The sequence below is a fragment of the Rhinatrema bivittatum genome, chromosome 4 (assembly GCF_901001135.1).
Source record: "Rhinatrema bivittatum chromosome 4, aRhiBiv1.1, whole genome shotgun sequence".
Classification (NCBI taxonomy): Eukaryota; Metazoa; Chordata; class Amphibia; order Gymnophiona; family Rhinatrematidae; genus Rhinatrema; species Rhinatrema bivittatum.
Window position 1 is genome coordinate 61,957,219 of NC_042618.1, and position 22,281 is coordinate 61,979,499.

The window sequence follows — 22,281 nt, forward strand, 5'->3', positions numbered from 1 at the left end:
CATACTCTCGTAGCAATTTTCAAAAGCTATTTACTCGAGTAAAGTGCACTTACTTGAGTAAATCCTATGGACAATTCAATGGCATATATTGTAGCAATTTTTGAAAAGCCCACTTACTGAGTAAAGTGTATTTACTCGAGCAAAACCAGTTTATTTGCTCGAGTAAATGCTTTTTAAAATCTACCCTTAGAGAATAGCCACTGCCATTAGCAATGGTAACATGGAATAGACTTAGTTTTTGGGTACTTGCCAGGTTCTTATGGCCTGGATTGACCACTGTTGGAAACAGGATGCTGGGTTTGATGGACCCTTGATCTGACCCAGTATGGCATGTTCTTAAAGGGGGCATCACACAGGGAACATGGAGGGGGATAGGACTAAAATTAGAAGGGCAACTATTTGATGTGTCACAGATGGAGTAAAAGTTGCCTTGCAGGGTCATGTTTGGAGGAAAAGCAAGAGAAATGAGAGAAGAGAGGTGAAAGTGTGACAACAATGATGAGGATGAGATGCTTTCAAGGAGAATGAAGATGGCTGGATGAGAGGAAGAAAACATTGAAGCTCAAGAGCAGTGGACAGGACAAAAAAAACAGAATTGCTAGTGAAGTGAACAATGTAAAGAATGAGGACAATAGACTTGATGTTAGGGAGCATAAGCATCAGGAAGAAAAGATGTAAAGAGAGGAAAAAATCTACTGATCTGAGGTAATACTTATGCCACACACCTCCTGGCTAGCCAGTCGAAACATTGCTTGCCCAGAAAGGCAGCTGGGAAAATTATACAGATATACTGCCATCTCCCCAGTACCTTGACCAGCTGCTCCAGGAACACAGGGTGGCAAAAACTCAAGCCCAAGGTAGACTGTGGTGATTTCCGAAGCTAACCACAAAGGAAGCAAGAAAAGTATCTAGCTGGTTATTCAAGGAGCATGATGTGGTTACAGCCTAGGACTAACATGGATTGTACTAGCTTCCAAAGTGAATGATCAAGAAAACTGGTGTAACAGTGGCTTCGCCTCTGTTCTGTACAGTTCCCAATTACCATTCAGTTTTCCAGTTAAAGGGAGATTTTGCATTTTTTGAACTTCTCATTAGTTTAGTCCCCGCCTTTATGGGATGGGTTTAGCTTTCCTACTAAAAGGGTTGCAATACTGTTGTTAGTGCTGGGAGATTTGTTGGAGTTGGACTCAGTCAGGGGTTTGAGCTTGCTGTGTTTTGGTAGGCCTCTAAGTCAATCCTAGTGAAGTTGCATTGAAGATTAAGAAAGTTTTGGAGTGTGAGTGGTCTTAGCCTGAAAGCTACAGCAACCCTTCCAGGAAGGACTTAATTCCAGGCTATCTGACCCTTTACATCCAGTTAACAGTAGAGATAGATATTTTGGACAAAAGTCTTTCCTTTTCAAATTCAGTTTTGGTGGTTCATGATTGAGGAAGAGCTAGAGCATATCACCCTTTACAGGGAGGATCCCAGACACCGATTCAGCTAATAGATGGAGGGCAAGAAAAGAGTTCATGATGGATACCGATACTGCTGGCTTTTTAGTGGTTATTTTCTCATTCCTTTTAACTATTTTTGGAATGTGGGCCTGCATTTTATTTTTCAAGCTGTAATAAATCGGTTTTATCTTGAACACCATCAAAAACTCTGCCAGTACTTTTTCCAGCCTTTTTGATGTGCTCTACCCTCTTTATTGCTGTGAGTAATCAGTAAATGATTTGAAAGGACTGTTGAGAGGGAGATTACTGTTAGACTCTTCCCCTACTGCACCGAGGGCCCCAAGAGTCATATCTCCTCTCTGCTGGTGGAACCCTGGCTGCCCAGTGGCTTACTGGTTCATATTGAAAAGGGGAAGAGAAGAGAGAGGTTTGGGATGTATGTGTTACAGCCCTGGGAAAATAGTAGCCCTCTAGTCAGTCTTACAACATAAAGAGGCTTACATTGGGAAAGGGGTGCAGGTGTACTGTAACCTCCCTAGTACCTGGCCATCTGCTCAAGGAGATTGGGATGGCAGCAGCCCAGGCTTAAGGTGGATTGTGGTGATACTGAAGTCATAGCAACATAGTAATGACAACAGAAAAAGACCAAATGGTCCATCCAGTCTGCCCAGCAAGTTTCTTATGGTAGTTACTGCCGCTCCGTGCAGGTTACTCCCATGTTTCTGGTAAGGGTAGTAACCACTGCTCCATGTAGGTTATCCCCATATTTCGGTTAAGGGTAGTAACTGTAGTTCATGCAGGTTACCCCCAAGCCTTATGTTAAAGGGTAGTAATATTAACATCAAAATCAAGCAATTGTCAAACCCATAACAAAATTACTGCTAGCAACATTTTTACAGGGTCAGCAGCCTTCTTGATAAGTCAGACAATGAAGCTTGAACATGCTTTGCTTTTGGACTTGGCCATAGACCAACTACAACGAATAAAGTTAAGATAGATGAATTGAACAGCATACTCCAGTACCACACATTCTTGCTTTTGAGATTAATCAGTTACTACATGTCTCTAGGCTCACTGTAACAGAATTTAAAAAAGTGTGGAAAAAATGCAGAGGATAGTTTCAAGAGATTGATAATGAAGCACTGGGGTAAGCGGCACGGAACGGCAGTTCAGTGATATGACTGTATTGTGCTTCCTAGAAGGCACGAGGTAATCTTTATGAAGCAGCAGTTCAACCCTAAAATCCATATGGGGACAGAGGGAGAGTGTGTCAAGTTCCATGTGGAAATTTGTGTGCACATAAACCCAGGGTGGATGGATCATGCTGGGCAGACTGAATGGGCCATTTTGGTCTTTATCTGCAGTTATTTATTATATTGGATGCCCATTCCTCAGCTTGAGCCCTGGAAAAGAAACATGGTAGATATTGTTTGTATAAAAAAAAAATGACTTATGCTCTCAAAGGTGACCTCAGACTTGACTAACATTATTTTACAGAGATAAGTATGGTGTTTGCTATGTGAGTCTGTCAACCTTATTATTCTTGTAATCCTATATGTTGTTCTATGCTTATCTTGCATTTTGGTGTCTGTAAAAATACAGCATTTTTTTAAAGTTCCCTGTAGCAGCAAGGAGTGGGGAGTGGGGACCCCTCTTCAAGGTAACTTTGAGTCTATAATTTGAATCTATAACCTAGCATTTGGCTACCTTGAATCCTGGACATGGTCAAGTCAACTCAACATTTCTTTCTTCAAAAACAGGTAAAATAGTATCCATTTTACAGTCTGCTGGCAATGTACCTTGGCTAAAACCACAGTTCTCAACCTGTCTTCTATCCCGCTGGGATAGAAGCATTATGCAAGAACATAATCATATATTATTACTAAATCAATTACAAATAATTTAAGAATACTTATATGTAACCATGCTTCCTCTCCAATTGTCTTTTCCCCTACCGACTTATTTTTTGAAATGAGCTTGTTTTCTATATTTAGGCCTCTGTATACTGAGCTCTACTTATACATTCTTTTCATTTTTACTTTTTAATTTAATTCTCCTCACAGTAAAACAGAAATGGCAATATTCAATTAGAACAAAGAAAATGTTCCAGTGTAAATGGAGAACAGTATCTTGGGACATTCTGATATTTATGTGGGACAACATGAAATTATTTTGGTCCTCTCTCAATTTCACATCATGACAAAGTACAGTAGAGAGTTCTATAATCTTAGGAAAGAAACATCATCAAAAGACAGTTTTGGTTGAAGAGCTACAATCTTGCTTCTGTGAATTTCAGCAGTGTGCAAAATCGTAGTACTGTCAAATTACCTTATTCCTATGCTATGAAATGCGAAACTGAAGGACATGAATCTACATGAGAGAGGGGACACGAAAGAACTTCAAATACTTCCAAAAAACCCCAAACAGGCTCATGGGGTTTGTCATTCCTACCTAATGCAGCACTACAGACCCCTTTTTTATATCTCTTTGATTGCCTTCGCTTTCTCCCATCACTAAGGAATATAATAGAAAGGAGCACATCTCTGCTTGAAAACACACACACACACACACACACACATTCTGGCCAGATTTTAAAAGGGTTATGCGCGCCGGGCCTATTTTAAAAAGATCTGGTGACACACATAAAGCCCCGGGACGCGTGTAAGTCCCGGGGCTTTTCAAAAGGGGTGGAGCGGTCCGGGGTCGGGGCCGGAGGCCTCTGACAGAGTGGCCATTGCCGCAGTGTTGGAGGATCGTGTGCCAGCAGCCTGCCGGTACGCACAACTTGCACCTGCCCAGAGGCAGGCGCAAAAGGTAAGACAAAGGACAGGGTGGGTGTTAGAGTAGGGCTAGGGAGGAAAGGTTAGGGGAAGGGGTGGGAAGGTCAGGTTAGGGGGAAGGGAACGAGGGAAGGCAGTGTAGCTCGGCGCGTGCAAGGTGCATAATTGTGCACCCCCTTGCGCACGCCGACCCCCAATTTTATAACATGCGCGCGCCTGCGCACATGTTATAAAATCAGCCATACATGTGCGCGTGCCGGGTAGTGCACACGCATGTAGGCTGCGCGCGCTTCTTTTAAAATCTACTCCTCTGTGTCTTGGCTCAACACAAAATACTTGGCCAACTAGAGGGCTCTTGAGTTTTGCACAATAGAGGTCTATCTTTCAAATAAACACAAAAAGAGGTTGAATTAACACTCAGCCCTGGCTACTGTCCATTCATACATCTTTCACATCAGGATCGGTGCAAGAATATTTGGTGCCCTAGGCGAACCTTAGATAATTCAAACCCCCCCCCCCCCCCCCCAATTTAACTATTGGCAGCAGCTTCAGCACAGGGCTCCCTCCTACTGGCAGCAGCTTCACCACAGGGCTCCCTCCTACTGGCAGCAGTGACTTCAGCACAGTGCTCCCTTCTATGGTGGTATTGGCTCTGGTAGGTCACACCTCTGGACCTCAAGCTGGTAGGATTTTGCCACTCCCGAAATCTTGGTGCTGTAGACATCTGCCTGGTTTGCCTAATGGAAGCACCGGCCCTAATTCATATACATTCATAATTCAGTCATCTTTTTTGTAAACATCTCTCTAAAGCAGAGAGTATTACAAAGCACAAAGGAATTATTAGGAAGGGAATTGTTAATAAAACAGAAAATGTCATAATACCTCTGTATTGCTCCATGGTGAGACCGCACCTTGAATACTGTGTACAATTCTGGTCGCCACATCTCAAAAAAGATATAGTTGCGATGGAGAAGGTACAGAGAAGGGCAACCGAAATGAGTAAAGGCTGAAGAGGTTAGGGCTGTTCAGCTTGGAGAAGAGACAGCTGAGGGGGATATAATAGAGGTCTTTAAAATTATGAGAGGTCTTGAATGAGTAGATGTGAATCGGTTATTTACACTTTCGGATAATAGAAGAACTAAGGGGCACTCCATGAAGTTAGCAAGTAGCACATTTAATACTAATTGGAGAAAATTCGTTTTCACTCAACACACAATTAAGCTCTGGAATTTGTTGCCAGAGGATGTGGTTAGTGCAGTTACTGTAGCTGGGTTCAAAAAAGGTTTGGATAATTTCTTGGCGGAGAAGTCCATTAACTGCCATTAATCAAATTGACTTAGGGAATAGCCACTGCTATTAATTGCATCAGTAGCATGGGATCTTCTTAGTGTTTGGGTAATTGCCAGGTTCTTGTGGCCTGGTTTGGCCTCTGTTGGAAACAGGATGCTGGGCTTGATGGACCCTTGGTCTGACCCAGCATGTCAAATTCTTATGTTCTTACCTAATGCCTGGATCAGAAATGGCTGGACAGCATGTAGACTGACAAGGAGTTGCCATGGGAAATTTAAATATCAATAGGTGAACAGTATGTTGGTGGTCGTGATTGTCCACAGAGAGGGAAGGGGAGCTAGGAGAGAAGCACATGTTTTTAAAAGTAGCTGGGATGTAGTCCTATGAAATGGAGTGAAAATCATAAAAAAATATAGCAAGATTCATTCATTGCCTCTGATCCTTCCACTATACTCATCCTCTTAACTATATAAATTTCAAAGCTTGTTTAATTCTTTTTCAGCTTTTAAAAGTGTCCAATTTAAAGTACTCAACTGTAATTATGCAGAAAATGTATGTTTTGTTCTACTCTCCACTTTAGATGGATTTTTTTTTTTTTTTACAAAAAGATGATTGAATTATGAGTGAATGAGAAAGATGCACAAATGGACAATAGCCAGGACTGAAGCCTTGACAATTGGTGCTACCGCTCCCAAGTTTCAAACTTGTGGTAATTCAATCCCTTTTTGTGACTTTTACCCTGTGTCCAATATATGTGCAGGTACCATTCAAATAAACCAAGACACAGTGAAGAAACAAACAATCAAAACATTCTAAAATAGACAGTGTTCCCCTTAAAACCTTTATAAAGAGTTCATATCAATCAGCAAACCAAATCTCTGACAAGTAAGGGGGAAAAAAAAAATCCAGAAACTAAGTGGCCATCATCTCACCCGTCCATTCATTCCGAATGTAAAGTAGAACCTTTTGACCCCCATGACTCACACCTCACCACTTGGCAGAAGCTTGTTGCCTGCAGTGGGTGAAATGTGCTATACTTTGTAGTCCTCCTCAAGAGGCAGCTTTCATGTGTTAAGTGACCCATTTAGAGCCAATTCAACAATGCAAATAGGACAAGGTGAGAATATCCATAGCAAAGGCCCATTCACTAGGAGTGCATCATTAGGGAGCTCCAAGATGAAAGGCTGGTTGGGGGTCGTTTAGACTCCACCTTACTTTATGTTAAGCTTTTCCTTTTCCAGAGGAGAGCTCCTGAAACACAGGAGTTAGCTCCTTTTCTCTCCGACAGAGGAAGGGGTCACTGGTCTAGCCAGTTGGTGACCAAAGTCATTATCGGCTTCTCTTCAGCCGGGGGTTTAGGATCTTATAAAGCTTTGGGTAACAGAATGACTGCAGGGAATTAGGCATTGCATAGAGCCTTAAGCAGAGAGCAAAATGAAGTGAGAAATTAGAGATCTTTTAAAGAACTGAATGCTGGCTTTGAAATCCTTAATCTCACCATTGCTTTGGTTTTGGTAATTTAACTCCTGTGTAAACTAGCTACGATAAAACCTCTGTAATACAAAGTTAGGTTTGACAAAGGATGCTAATCCAGTTAGAATGGCCTTTGGATTCAGAGGTGATTAGGACAAACCTTTCAAATTTGCCTTTGATAAATCAACTTCTGAGCAGGTCACCAGCCCAAGAGGATTTCAGGTTAATTTAACAGAAACTCACTAACTATTTATCTGAAAGAAGGTTTATTACTTTGAGCCTGTTGTAATGAGGTGCGTTCAGCAGAGCACAAGGTTTTACCTACAGTTGTGCACACAAACAGGCTGATGCAATAAAGTGATTTCAGCTGAATGCACAGTTTTACTTGCACTTAAACACACATCACTCCAGATGCAGGAAGGGGTTTCACCTGTACAAAATGTGCCCTTAAAAATGTGCGCTCAGCTCAGTGCCCTTGCATGGAAATTCCATGCAAATGAGGTTATTAAGAATTCCCCTCTCAATGCAGAGCGGTTCACTGGCTGAGGGCACATTTTCTTAACGCTAGAAACCTTTCTCCTGCTCAGAGGCGGAGTAAAGTTTCTAAGGCTGGGTTCACCCACAGGGCTCCCTCCCCTACCCGCAAGGACAAGTAGCAGCAGTTGGAGTAAGCTATCTTGGGGAATGTGCATTTCTTATGTATTTGTATTTTGCTCTTTCTTTATAGAGTTCCACTGTTCAGAATCTGGTTTCTTAGGCTTTCTATTTGGTTTTGTCTGCATGTTTTAGTTTCTAATTTGCAGTCCCTTATTTTTCTATTAGATAAGGGTCGGTCTGTGTTCTGCCAGTGTGTGATTGAGGGGCAATATTTCTGTTAATGTGTATTTTCTCTGTAAGGATTTGCACCAGTTCAGCTTGTTCTCTTTGCCAAGTAGATGGTGTATTTGTGTTCTGTGGTCTGGTGTAATATCTGTATTGCTGCCTTTTATAAATAAGAGTTCTGTTTGATTCCTGAGCCTTAATGCTGTGATTGTATGGCAAGGTTCTAGGTGTCTTTTTTTTTTTTTTTTCAGGGGTTTGTGTTACCTCACAAATAGGGTCATTCATCAGAATGCGTTAGGGCGTTATCGCAGGTGTTAGGGGCCTATTGCCCTGCGATAATGCCATAACACGTGTTATTTTTTGCATCGTGAGATATGTATGCAAATTTTGATAATGTAGTCAAGGGGGAGGAGTTTATGCAAAAAAGGGGTGTTCAATGTTGTGTGTGATAGCATAACATACTTTTTAATACTGGAAACAACTATACCTACATCTTTTTTCCTGGTATTGAGTTGTGTGGTATGCTTGAACCGGGATTTGTGATTTGGGCAGGAGAGGGGAGGGAAGGGGAGAGAATCAGAGTGGAGGGAAGGAGGGAGAGAGAGAGCCTCAGGAATGGCACCCATATTTGTCATCTATTTATACCACTGTAGGAGGGTCAACTAGTAACTCGAGTGAGGTTTTGGTAGTGGTCTAGGGTTTGGGGGGCAGTTTTACATTCACAGTGAGATATACGAACAGCACAGTACACATCAGTGAAGATTTCATGTGATTTGGCATGAGGAAAGGTACACAAAGATGAAATTTCTACAATGTACTCTCACCCTAGCTTGATAGCAGCTCGATAGAGAGTGCATCAAGCTAAGACAAGAGTACATTGTACATTGTACCTTTCTTCATTCCAAATCACATCAGATCTTCACTGACGGGTACTGTACTGTTCATACCTTTGACTGTGCATGTAAAACTGCCCCCCCCCCCCCAAACCCTAGACTACCACCAAAACCTTACCTCGAGTTACTAATTGACCCTCCTACAGTGGTTATAAATAGTTCACTAATATGAGAGCCTTATAAAGTCTCTCCCTCTTCCTCTCTCTCTTGATACCAGAATTAGTTTTGCATGTTGGGTTGTAATGTGAACTGTCCTAGATCTGCCCTTGTTCTTATGGTTATTGCTATTTTATTATAGTTATGATGATCTGCCTTTCTAGAAAGAGGATTCATGAAAAAATACATTGATATTTGTTTTATTTCATGATTGATTGGGTCTGATGTTTGTGATGTTTGCTTTTTGCATGATATTCTTGCATATTTATAACCTACAATAAAATACAGATTAATAAAGCATATATAATGTTGGTAAGTGCATAACAGCTGTTGCAAACTACTTAGAAATTCTTTCAGATGCACTCTAAGGCATTATTTATGGATAAGATTATAACTAGTAGGGCTCAGACCATTATGTCTCCTGCCCACCCATGTTAACCATGGGCTCCCCCCAAAAAAATTTGTTCTGACTACACCACTACCAGATACCCAGCTAGGAGCACAACTAAATTAAGAAAAGAAATGCTCCTAAATTAGGCGTACAACAAAAGAATTGACCCTAAATTTGGTGCACAAGAAAAGATTTGCTCCTGTTCAGCCCCTCCCCTCCTGAGTTGAAATGTGCAGTCAGCACATTATAACTTGGTGTACTCGATGTACTCGGTGTACCCTCATTTTAACTCCTGATGCATTAGCACTAGAGATGTGAATCGTGTCCTCGATCGTCTTAACGATCGATTTCGGCTGGGAGGGGGAGGGAATCGTATTGTTGCCATTTGGGTGTGTAAAGTATCATGAAAATCGATAAAATCGTGAGCCGGCACACTAAAACCCCCTAAAACCCATCCCCGACCCTTTAAATTAAATCCCCCACCCTCCCGAACCCCCCCCAAATGCTTTAAATTACCCTGGGGTCCAGCGGCGGTCCGTAGCTAAATCGGGGGAAGGGGGAGGGCAGGAAAACCAGCACACTAAAACCCCCTAAAACCCACCCCCGACCCTTTAAATTAAATCCCCCTCCCCAAATGCCTTAAATTACCCTGGGGTAGAGCGGCGGTCCGAAACGGCCTCCTGCTATTGAATCGCGTCGTCTTCAGCCGGCGCCATTTTGCAAAATGGCCACCGCCAAAATGGCGGCGGCCATAGACCAACATGATTCAACTGCTGGAGGTCGTTCCGGACCCCCGCTGGACTTTTGGCAAGTCTTGTGGGGGTCAGGAGGCCCCCCAAGCTGGCCAAAAGTTCCTGGGGGTCCAGCGGGGGTCCGTGAGCGATTTCCTGCTGCGAATCGTTTTCCGTACGGATAATGGCGCCGGCAGGAGATCGACTGCAGGAGGTCGTTCACGGGGGTCAGGAACCCTCGCTGAACGACCTCCTGCAGTCGATCTCCTGCCGGCGCCATTTTCCATACGGAAAATGGCGCCGGCCATACGCGTATGGCCGGCGCCATTATCCGTACGGAAAACGATTCGCGGCAGGAAATCGCTCACGGACCCCTGCTGGACCCCCAGGAACTTTTGGCCAGCTTGGGGGGGCCTCCTGACCCCCACAAGACTTGCCAAAAGTCCAGCGGGGGTCCGGAACGACCTCCAGCAGTCGAATCGTGTTGGTCTATGGCCGCCGCCATTTTGTGGCGGCCATTTTGCAAAATGGCGCCGGCTGAAGACGACGCGATTCAATAGCAGGAGGCCGTTTCGGACCGACCGCGCTCTACCCCAGGGTAATTTAAGGCATTTGGGGGGGTTCGGGAGGGTGGGGGATTTAATTTAAAGGGTCGGGGGTGGGTTTTAGGGGGTTTTAGTGTGCCGGTTTTCCTGCCCTCCCCCTTCCTCCGATTTAGCTACGGACCGCCGCTGGACCCCAGGGTAATTTAAGGCAGGGGGGGGGGGTGGTTCGGGAGGGTGGGGGATTTAATTTAAAGGATCGGGGGTGGGTTTTAGGGGGTTTTAATGTGCCGGTTTTCCTGCCCTCCCCCTTCCCCCGATTTACGATTTTTTGACGATAAATCAGGGGAATTGGTATTGTATCGTGGCCCTAACGGTTTTTGACGATTTAAAATATATCGGACGATATTTTAAATCGTCAAAAAACGATTCACATCCCTAATTAGCACAACATTAGCTTACTGCATGGAGAGTTTAAAAACATATTTAACCTGTGCATGAAAACTGTGCGCTGAAATTCAGCACATAGGCTCTTAACACACAGATTATGGCATCAGCCTGATTGTCTGTGAGAAAATGTTACTCCTGATGCAGCAAAGAGGTTTGCACACAAAAACTGTGCATGTCAAACCCTTACATGGAAATCCCATGCAAATGAAGGCATTAACTATTACCCCCAATGCAGAGAGATGCGCTGGCTTAACTCAGGTTTCCTGAACACTGGAAATTTTACTCCTGGTCAAAGGTGGAGTAAAGTTTCCAGCTTCTATGGACAGAAGACAAAGTTTCAGCACCGAGATCTGTAATTGGGATTTATGCATAGAAAACATGCTGTGCACCCACAAAACATGTTTTCTGCACATCCATATACTTTATGCGCACAAAACATGTTTTCTGTGCCAAAAGCATTTTTGTTCACCTAAATCATATTTTATGCACACAAAACCTGAGTTTAGCATGAATAATTCATATCTGAGAGACCCCCCTGCTCCCCTGGCTTAAAAAGTGTGATCGGCCTGTGCTGAACTTGCCTTTTAACTCTGGTTTGTGTGCACATTGTCTAGTCTGTGCACTTTTATAACTCTCAAACCTTTATTTATTTATTATTTATTTATTTATTATTATAGAAACACAGTTTCAACCCACATCTTATTACATTAGGCCCTTTGTGGCAAAAAAAAAAAAAAAAAAGACAGAGCTGAAGAGAAGACATTTTCAGTAATTTCTCCTACAGCCATAATGACCTACCAATTCAGTTTCGGTACATTTAGCATGCAGAATAAAAACCTGTTAGTTGGTCAACATCCTGGATCAGAGTTACTTATCATTTGCTGTAGTTCATTCCTGCTCCGTTTTACTTGCAGCAGGATTGGAGCTGGGGCTGGGATCTGTCTGGCACCCTAATCCTTCAGTTGCAACTACCTGGGGATTTTTCTCCTGTTTTCTATTCTCCCCGCCCCCCACTTGCCTAGCTTGGGTTTTGCAGTGATGGTTCTGGATTGATGGCCTTGCACCAGTGCTCCTTCTGGGGCCCTGCAATCATGGACCTGAACCTGGCCACCCCATAGCTCCTTCCTCCCACCTCCAGGGGAGATGACAAATGCTGCCTCCACAACTGACCTGGGGAGAAGAAGACCCAACTGGGGGATCAAACTGGGGACCTGCATGACCATGCACAGCACTTACCACCTGAGACACTAGGCTGGCCTATCTAACTTGATTTTTAACAGAATTGAAGTTCAGGTTAATCCCAGGTTCTCAAGAGATTTCCAGACTGCACACAGTGCCGTGCAGGTTTCTCAGTTGGGCATAGCGATATTTTGAAGACCGGTTGCTTCTGTCACTTTCTGGTGGGCCTTAAACCATCAGTGCTAACTACAGTCCTTGCAATATTTTGATTCTGTTCATCCCTGTGTTGGTCTCATTATTAGATCACCTTTATATTTCAAATTTTGACCTTTTTAGGAAGAAATGCACCATTTATATTGATCTCGTTCCTGTATATTGGGTGCATCGGTATGATTTTAGCATAGGTTTATGGTGACAGGTAACCCCAGCACAGCACAGACTCAATTTGTTGAGTTCTGTGTGTCTAGTAATGATATAAGAGGAACTTTCGGAAACATCAAACACACATTCCTCCTTATGCATCTGACGAAAATAACTCTGTCCTCGAAAACTCATGCCTCAATAAATTGGTTAGTCTCTAGGTTGGCATCCTCTTCTTGTCATTTTTGCTACTTTCCTCCTCAGTAGTACAGAAAAATAAAGGTCAATAAGCAAGGTATAACATAGGAACATTGCAAATGACAGCAGATAAGACCAGACAGGACTATTTGGTCTGCCCAGCAGCGATGTTATGTGCATCTATCCAAAGAAGATCAAATTCCCACATGGAACTCAACTCCGAATCCAATTGTGTTCCCTTTAGGGTTGCAAGTGCTGCTCCATGCAGATTTGCCTATGCCTTCCAGGAAAACATTTAGGGGTAGATTTTAAAAAGCCTACGTGCGCCGGGCCTATTTTAGAAAGGCCTGGCGACACGCGTAAAGCCCTGGGATGCGCGTATGTCCCGAGGCTTCGAAAAAGGGGCGGGGACATCCCTTTGATTATTTTGGTTGCCCTTCTCTGTACCTTATCTAATTCTGCTATACCTTTTTTGAGAAGTGGTGACCAGAACTGCACACAATACTCAAGATGAGGTCACTCCATGCAGCGATACAGAGACATTATGATATCTCTGTTTTATTCTCCATTCCTTTCCTAATAATTCGTTGCATTCAATTTTCTTTCTTGGCTGTTGATGCACACTGAGCAGAAGATTTAAATGTATTATCAACAATGATTCCTAAATCTTTTTCCTGAATGGTGACTTCTAATATGCACCCTTGCATTGTGTAGCTATAATTTGGGGTATTCTTACCTAAGTGCATCACTTTGCACTTGTCCACATTAAATTTTATTTGGCATTTGCATGCCCAGTCTCCCAGTTTTGCAAGGTCTTCTTGCAATTTCACACAATCCTCTTGTGATTTAACAACTTATAATTTTGTGTCATCAGCAAATTTGATCACTACACTTGCTCCTATGACCAGGTCATTTATAAATATATTAAAAATCAGTAGTCGCAGAATGGATCCTTGGAGCACTCCACTATTCACCTTTCTCCATTGGGAAAATTTAACATTTAAACCAACTCTCTGTTTTCTATCTTTTAACTAGTTCCCAATCCACAATAGGACACTGCCCCCATCCCATAACTTATTAATTTCCTAAGAAGTCTGTCATGAGGGACTTTGTCAAATGCTTTCTGGAAATCCAGATACACTATATCAGCTGGCTTACTTTTATCCATATGTTTATTTATGCCCTCAAAAAAAAGTAGCAGTTTGATGAGGCAAGACTTCCCTTGGCTAAATCCATGTTGCCTTTGTCCCATTAAACTAGGCCTATCTATATGTTCAGTAATTTTGTTCTTTATGATAGTTTCTACTATGTTGAATGACACAAACATCAGACTCTCACTGGTCTGTAGTTTCCTAGATCACCCCTTGATCCCTTTTTAAAAATTGGTATTATATTGGCAACCCTCCAGTCTTCAGATAGAGACAATTTCAATTATATTTTACAAATCACCAATAGCAGGTCTGTAATTTCATTTCTCAATTCTTTCTGCACTCTGGATGAATATCATCTGCTGCAGATGATTTGGTACTCTTCTTATGTTCTTATGTTCTTTGGTTTGTCAATTTGCCCTAGTACATCTTCCATGTACACTGAGATTTGTTTTAGTTCTGCGAAATGATCACCTTTGAATATCCAGTTTCAAGCCATAGCAAGAGCACTCACGTTACGACTCCTGGCAGATTCCTAGGAATCTGTGAATTCTGCTGCAGACTTCCTCTCTAACCTATAACAAGGACGCCTTTCTCCAACAATATATGGAAATCAGCAATTTGCTACAGCTGACAATCAACTACTAATGCAAAGATCCACTTCCGCCTTTCTTCTGCCTTTTTTTTTTTTACGATATGAGCTACTTTTCAAAAAAGAAAAACCTCATCCATTTTTGCTGCAAGTTTGACTTTAAAAGGGCACTTTCAAAGTGATTTAATGGGTAAATTGGACTGCCTGAAAATCACTCACCTCTGTCCAGTTTAAAGTATGCATGGCCTCATTATTGCATGTACATTCAGCTGAGCTTAAAAGTGGAATTCCCAGGAATTCATTTAAGTTAGAGGAAGAAAACCGTGTGCATACTTTTGATTTTCCAAGACTGTGCACGCTATTTTAACCCTGCTCAGCCCCTTTCACAAACAGCAGGTACAGGATATACACACACCCTTCGTATGTGCGGTGCTCTATGCTAGCTAATTTTTGAAGAGTAACTAGCCATGTTACTTGGAAAATTAGCTACAAAGTACCTGCAGAAAAAGTGCACACACTTTACACCTAGACAGCCTGTTGAAAATTGCCCCCAAAATTCTGTAAGTTGTGTATAAATTGATTGTAGTTATCTGAAGTCCGCACTATTTTTGTTTTTATACAAGACTTGGTATGTCCATGTGTACCTTTTACCAGGTTTAAGGTTTAAATTTATTTTGATATAGCGCTTTTCTCAACAAAGAAGTATAGAAATTTTAAAAAACCCTCATAATGCATAGGATAAAATATCATCAGAAACATAAACCATACACAGTAGTTCAAAAGACAAACAAACAGGTCTACAGCTTACTCTTTTAGGGGCATCCAGCATGAGAAAAGGTTGATAACTGGCACTAAAGCTGATGTATCCCATCTGGCATTGGTTATTTGTTTCTTCCCTTGCATCAGCTAGTAATGTAACACAGATTCTCAGCTGGTATGGGTTTTGTCTTCATACTATTCTTACGCAAACAGCCATTTTGATCAACAATGTAAAGACGAGAAATACAGTGGTGGAAGAAAGTATGTGGCTATGATGAATAGCACATGGCAGGCTGTGCTTTCATACTCCAATAATGACCTTGTCTGTTGAATTTCAGGCTCACTGCTAACCAGAAAATGCAATCTAGCCAGTGCATACGCCCACCATGGAGTGTGCTACTTACTGTCTTGCAAGAAAGCTGTCAAATTTTTAAATATCATCTAATTGTAATAAAGCTAAGTTGGAATAGGGTTAACCAAACAAATTGCTCTATTTAGCCAAACCAGGTTATCATTTGGCATCTGGTAACCCCTAGCAATGTCAACAAACTGCATATCTTATTGTGCGAGGTAACTCTTTGTCCATAGGAGAGCTTCAGCGTGCCCCATTGGCTGTCATGCTGATGGGGTAGCATCACAAAGCAAACCAGCTGGTGCTGCTAATCACGGGCTAATAGTAACAATGATTTCCTGATGCTGTCAGCACATCATGAAGGTTGATGCCCTCCACAAAAGAAGCTTCAGTATGAACTAAATTTGCATTTGACTGTGCATTGTTGGTGTGCAGGTTTAAGAACACCTTAAATGTTTAGACAAAAGGGGAAAAAGAAAGCCATAACATTTTCAGCTCTAACACATTCTGAGGTCATTGACAGGTACTGTACCTAAGAGAGGAGGGAAAAGAGTGCACGTTTACTGTTATGATTGATCTTCTCAGGCAGGGCCGCTTTAACACAGAGACATAAAAACATGCTGGCAGAAAAAGACCATGCGACCTGTCTAGTTTGCCTGTCTACAGCAACTGCTCAGCTCTATAATCCCTACTATTCCTTCACATGGTTCCACTCTGCTGGTTTCGTGCTTTCTTGAATTCACATACTGTGTCCACTAACACCACTGAGAGTCTGCTCCATGTATCCCCCACTCTTTCTGTAAAGGAATACTTCCTTGGATTACCCTTTTCACCCTCATCCCATGACCCCTCGTTCCGGAGCCTCCTTTCTGTTGAAAGAGGCCCCCTCTCTGTGCATTGATTTCTTGGAGGTATTTAAATGTCTTTTCCCATTCCGCCTTTCATCATCTAGAGTATCCATGCTTAGATCATCAAGTCTCTTCCCATATGCCTTATGATGAACACCACTGACCATTTTAATATCCGCCCTCTGGGCCGACTCTATAGGTTTGTCTCCGTCTGAATGGGATATTTCCAGGATTATACGCCGTATTCCAGCTCAGGCCTCACCAGGGGCTTGTTTAGGGGGCAATATGGGCTTAAGGGGCCCTGAGCAGACTTTTGTGAATAGGCCCCCTTATTGCGTATTGACAGCTGCCCTTCCTTTCCTCCCTGATCCCAGCACTTTTCTCCCTTCCTTCCAACCTGCGCTTGGCGTTATGGTTCTCGCTCTATGGGCAGGGCCATTTCAGGGGTGTTAGGACCTTATGTGAACCTTTAGTCTTTATGCCACATCCAAAGGGCCCCCTCAGCACCACCACCTGAGATTCTGATAATTAAACTCAGCAAATCCTTATCATGTTTGTTTTAATTATGTATGTATATCTGTAAATCGCTTAGGTATGCAAGAGATTAATAAATAAGTAAAACAATTATGATCCCCCACTCACCGCTTCCAGAAAAAAGCCTCTAAAAACACTCACTGGACATCATACTTTTAAATATTAAATTTTGTATAAAATATCTTGCAGTCCAGCTCCAAAAACCACAGACAACATATTCAACAGACACGTGATTTCTGAAACATATTTGTATTTTATGTATAAAAATATAAGGTATGAGAGAATATTCTCGATTCTTACTCCACAAGGACTGGGCGAGGGCACTGCCGGACTGAAAAAAAGATACCTCTGATTGGCTGAAGAACAAATGCTTGGCTCAGGATGCCCTGAGGGTGAGGGTTGAGAACCTACATCTTTACTTGAAATATTTCAAATATGCTACTTTCAAACCGAGGGCCAGATGTACAACCGGCAGCGATCCCCAGAAGCATTTTTTGGCAGTCCACAAGTGACAGACACTGCAGGAGGAAACAGACCTCCGACGCGGCCAACCTCTACAGCCGCACAGGTACGGGGTCCCAACTGGACGCCTGCAGCCACGAGTGAGACGATCTCTATGGCCTGAAACCACCGGGTCAGAAAAGGCTTGGTAGTGGCTTCACTCCAGAGCCACAGCGCGCCACACTGGTGATATTTCCAGTAGGGGCCAGTCCTAACTGTGCTGCCATCCCCCCCCCCCCCCCCCCCCCGGTCATTCATTGTCTGTCCCAAGCCCAAAAAAAAAAAAAAATACCAGCTCCCTCCAGGGATACCAACTTTAAAAACTGACACCCCCTTCCCCAGAACCCATGGCTGGTGCAAGGGTATTAGGTACCCTGGGCAAACCTTATAGCCTTGCACAACGTCCCCTCCACCCCCAACCTCCCATCTTGGTCCGCTCCACACACAGTTAAGAGTTATGCATTTATAACATTTTACATGAAAAATCTCAAATATTCTGAGTTAAAAATATCACTTACATTCAGGCCGATACAGTATGGACGCGCTAAAAAAAGTGCATCCGTTTTGGCGCTCGCACTTTCAATGCGTGCTCAGCCCCCTCTCCTGGGCGCGTGATACAGCATGCAAATGAGGGGTCGCGCTAAAAGGAGGCGCTAGGGACAATTGCACGCCCCTAGCGCCTCCTTGCCCAGGAAAGAAGGCTGTCAGCGGGTTAGGAAAATGGAACGGGTTAGGAAAATTCAACATAGGCTCGGCGCGTGCAGGGGAAACTTGGGGCAGGTTTTTGGGGGGTACGCGCGTATCTTACGCGCGTACCCCTTTGAAAATCTGCCCCTTTGTGTTTTAAAGAAATTGAAGAGACCTTGGTAGAACACTCATGGAATTCAGAACCCAGCCTGGCTACTAACTCCAGATGGAGTCCAAAGCCACCACGGCTGGCTTGGGAAATGTTACTGCAGAATGTGAACCTCCCACATGATATAAAGAAGCAGGAGTACATTAAATCGCCATAGGAAGAGAAGAAGTGGACTCACCACTCGAAGAAACACCAGTTTGTAAACTTCCCAGGCAGTCCATGATGGAGCTCACTTCCTCCAAAGTCAAACCCGTAGTTCCACACACTCCACCCGCAGCAGCTCCCTCTGACGTGGCTCCAATGAGGTCATCAATCGGGGATGCGAATGCCATGTTGGAGGAGGAGAAACGTTGCGCCGGTGGTGGTCTGAGATCAAGGGGACTCAAGTAAACTTCCCCGGACAAGATTGAAGCTCTTCTTGCTGGCCCATCAATGGGGATTGTGTCCCCTGAAGCAGGAGGTTCAGTAGCAAACTTGATTGTGGAACGCTGACCTGGGAGATGCTGGGTTTCAGAGGGAAAAACCCAAACTTTCCCTTTTCGCTTGGACAGCATAGCAATATCAGAGTTAATAAACCCAATAAGACAGAGCCACTCAGAGCTACACTAACTGCACTAACCACATCCTCTGGCAACAAATTCCAGAGCTTTATTGTTCGTTGAGTGAAAAAGTATTTTCTCCGATTAGTCTTAAATGTGTTACTTGCTAACTTCATGGAATGCCCCCCCTAGTCCTTCTATTATCCGAAAGTGTAAATAACTGATTACATCTACTCGTTCAAGACCTCTCATGATCTTAAAGACCTCTATCATATCCCCCCCTCAGCCATCTTTTCTCCAAACTGAACAGCCCTAACCTCTTCAGGCTTTCTTCATAGGGGAGCTGTTCCATCCCCTTTATCATTTTGGTCACCCTTCTCTGTACCTTCTCCATCACAACTATATCTTTTTTGAGATGCGGCGACCAAAATTGTACACAGTATTCAAGGTACGGTCTCACCATGGAGCGATTCAGAGGCATTATGACATTTTCTGTTTATTAACCATTCCCTTCCAAATAATTCCCAACATTCTGTTTGCTTTTTTGACTGCTGCAGCACACTGAGCCAATGATTTCAAAGTATTTTACACTATGATGCCTAGATCTTTTTCCTGGGTAGTAGCTCCTAATATGGAACCTAACATTGTGTAACTACAGCAAGGGTTATTTTTCTCTATATGCAACACCTTGCATTTGTCCACATTAAATTTCATCTGCCATTTGGATGCCCAATCTTCCAGTCTTGCAAGGTCCGCCTGTAATGTATCAAAATCCGCTTGTGATTTAACTACTCTGAATAATTTTGTATCATCCGCAAATCTGATAACCTCACTCGTCGTATTCCTTTCCAGATCATTTATAAGTATATTGAAAAGCACCAGTCCAAGTACAGATCCCTAAGGCACTCCACTGTTTACCCTTTTCCACTGAGAAAATTGACCATTTAATCCTACTCTCTGTTTCCTACCTTTTAACCAGTTTGTAATCCACGAAAGGACATCGCCTCCTATCCCATGTTTTCTTAGAAGCCTCTCATGAGGGACTTTGTCAAATGCTTTCTAAATATCCAATTACACTACATTTACTGGTTCACCTTTATCCACATGTTTATTAACCCCTTCAAAAAAATGAAGCAGATTTGTTAGGCAAGACTTCCCTTGGGTAAATCCATGTTGACTGTGTTCCATTAAACCATGTCTTTCTATACTCTACGATTTTGATCTTTAGAATAGTTTCCACTATTTTTCCCAGCACTGAAGTCAGGCTCACTGGTCTTCTGTATGTTTATTATCTCCTTCTATGTTTTGCTACAAAAAAATTTTGTGTTAGTGTTTTTAATTATGATAATGATGTTTTATTAATACAATTTTATCACTGTAAATTATTGTTTTTTTCTGTTAACAGCAAAAAGTAACATACATTAAAATGATTTCTCTTTTCCCGATAAGAAAAAAAATGCGAAGAGTATCCCTAAGTCTGACACACAGAGCTTTTTCCAAAGGAATTATCCCTGTAATGTTAGCACAGTAAAAGAAAACCTTCAAAACAATTTAAAAAACAATCTTCCTACCCCATAGCAGCTTGACTGTGGAGGGTTTCTGTCCACTGACTTTCCCCAGTCTCAGTCTTCTGGCTGATCTATAGTTCCGGGAGCAGCAAAGCCCTGCATGTTTTCCTAATTTGACCTTATTGTCATTGGTTAGCTGGAAATGTGTAGGCCTTGGAGGCGCCGTGGTGGAGAATGAGCAGAGGAAATTTTTGTCTACGTGAAGGTACAGAATACTCCGGCTCTGCACGTTTCCGAGCAATGAACTCATCATTCCCACAGACTGGTGTACACTGCCCTTTCCTTCCATTGATCAAGCCTTGAAAGCTCCAAGGATAGAATCTGGAGGAATCAGAAATGCTTTATAAATATATTCTCAGGCAGGTATTTTCCAAAATTTGAGCTTCACAGGCAGTGCTGGAATCTGTTGTCCCTTTTTGATTAAGTTAGGCCACTGAAAATAGGTATCACCTGCAGCTTGTTTGTTGATCTTTGTTTCTACATACTCAAGAGGACTAACAGGCTTCTTTAATCCCTTCTTGAAATTGTCAGCAAAACCCTTAACGCAGGTCTGGATTGTTCACTTTTTGCAAGAGTGCTTTTCAAAGACATGCCACCAGAGGCATCAGATGCGGGCACTAATTCCACCTCCATGATAAAGAGTTAAAATTAAACTTCATTAAAAATAAAAGCATCCAGCTTGCATGTGTATGACTCTGACTCATCTGGAGTTTCCTTTCTTACTATGCTTATGCAAATAAAACATGAGGAATTAGGATCTCTGTATGTTGTGCATGCTCCATTCAGTAGTCTTGTCGGTTTGGTACCTCATTGTTTACTTACTGACCAGAACCACAGAGAACTGGATAGTCCATTTCTATTTTGTTCCGGAATCGCACTGATTAAAATCATATAGTGTGTTTTTACTGTCATCTGAATTTGCACTCAACTAAAAATATACTGATTTTCCAGGTGAGAGTTTTTATTTGCATGCACATGTTCATCACAGAAATTGTAAAGTGCTTTAAAGGAAAGGGTACATAATCCTTGCTTAGAGCTGACTTGGAGCCTCCTTCATGTTAAGCACTTCAGAACATAAGAAGTGCCAAACTGAGACAGAACAAAGGTCCATCTGGCCCAGTTTCATGTCTCCAACAGTGGCAAACAGTGGGGCTTAGAAAAAGTGTATAAGGAATAGATAGAGACCTTTGGTTTTCAGTTTTTATTTTAGTTTTCTGGAACTTTATTGGTGTTTATTGCAAGAAGAAAAACAGGAGAGATCAGTGGGAAAAAATGATATATCATTTTCCTGGGTAAATATCAGTTTTGTTCTTGTTGCAATAGTTCGTTGCTGTCACGCTGTCAGTAGAAAGTAGCGTGGCTGCCTGACTCTCTCAGTTTCATGCTTAAGGGGTGTATGGAACCCAGGGTGATATCTCTGGCTGTTTTATTCAACAATCTATCTTGCATTCATTTGCCTAATCCCTTTTTTTGAAACCAGTTATATTATACGTGCCTTCACAATATCCTCTGGAGTTCCACAACGTAACTATCCACTATGGGGGGGATTTTAAAAGGGTTACGCGCGTAATATACACTAGGGATGCGGCGCATTAAAATTGTTTTCGTTTCATGTCGTTTTGTTTGTGTCATTGCGCGTGCTGAGCCTATTTTGCATAGGCCCGGTGACGCGCGCAAGCCACGGGACGTCCATATGTCCCGGGGCTTGAAAAAAGGGGCGGGGAGTGGGCGGGGTGGGGCAGGGCGGAACCGAGGCCTCCGGCACAGTGGAGGGGGGGATTTAGGAAGGGCTGGGGGGTGGGTTAGATAGGGGAAGGGAGGGAAGGGAGGGGAAGGTGGGCGGGGCGGAAGGAAAGTTCCCTCTGAGGTCGCTATAATTTCGG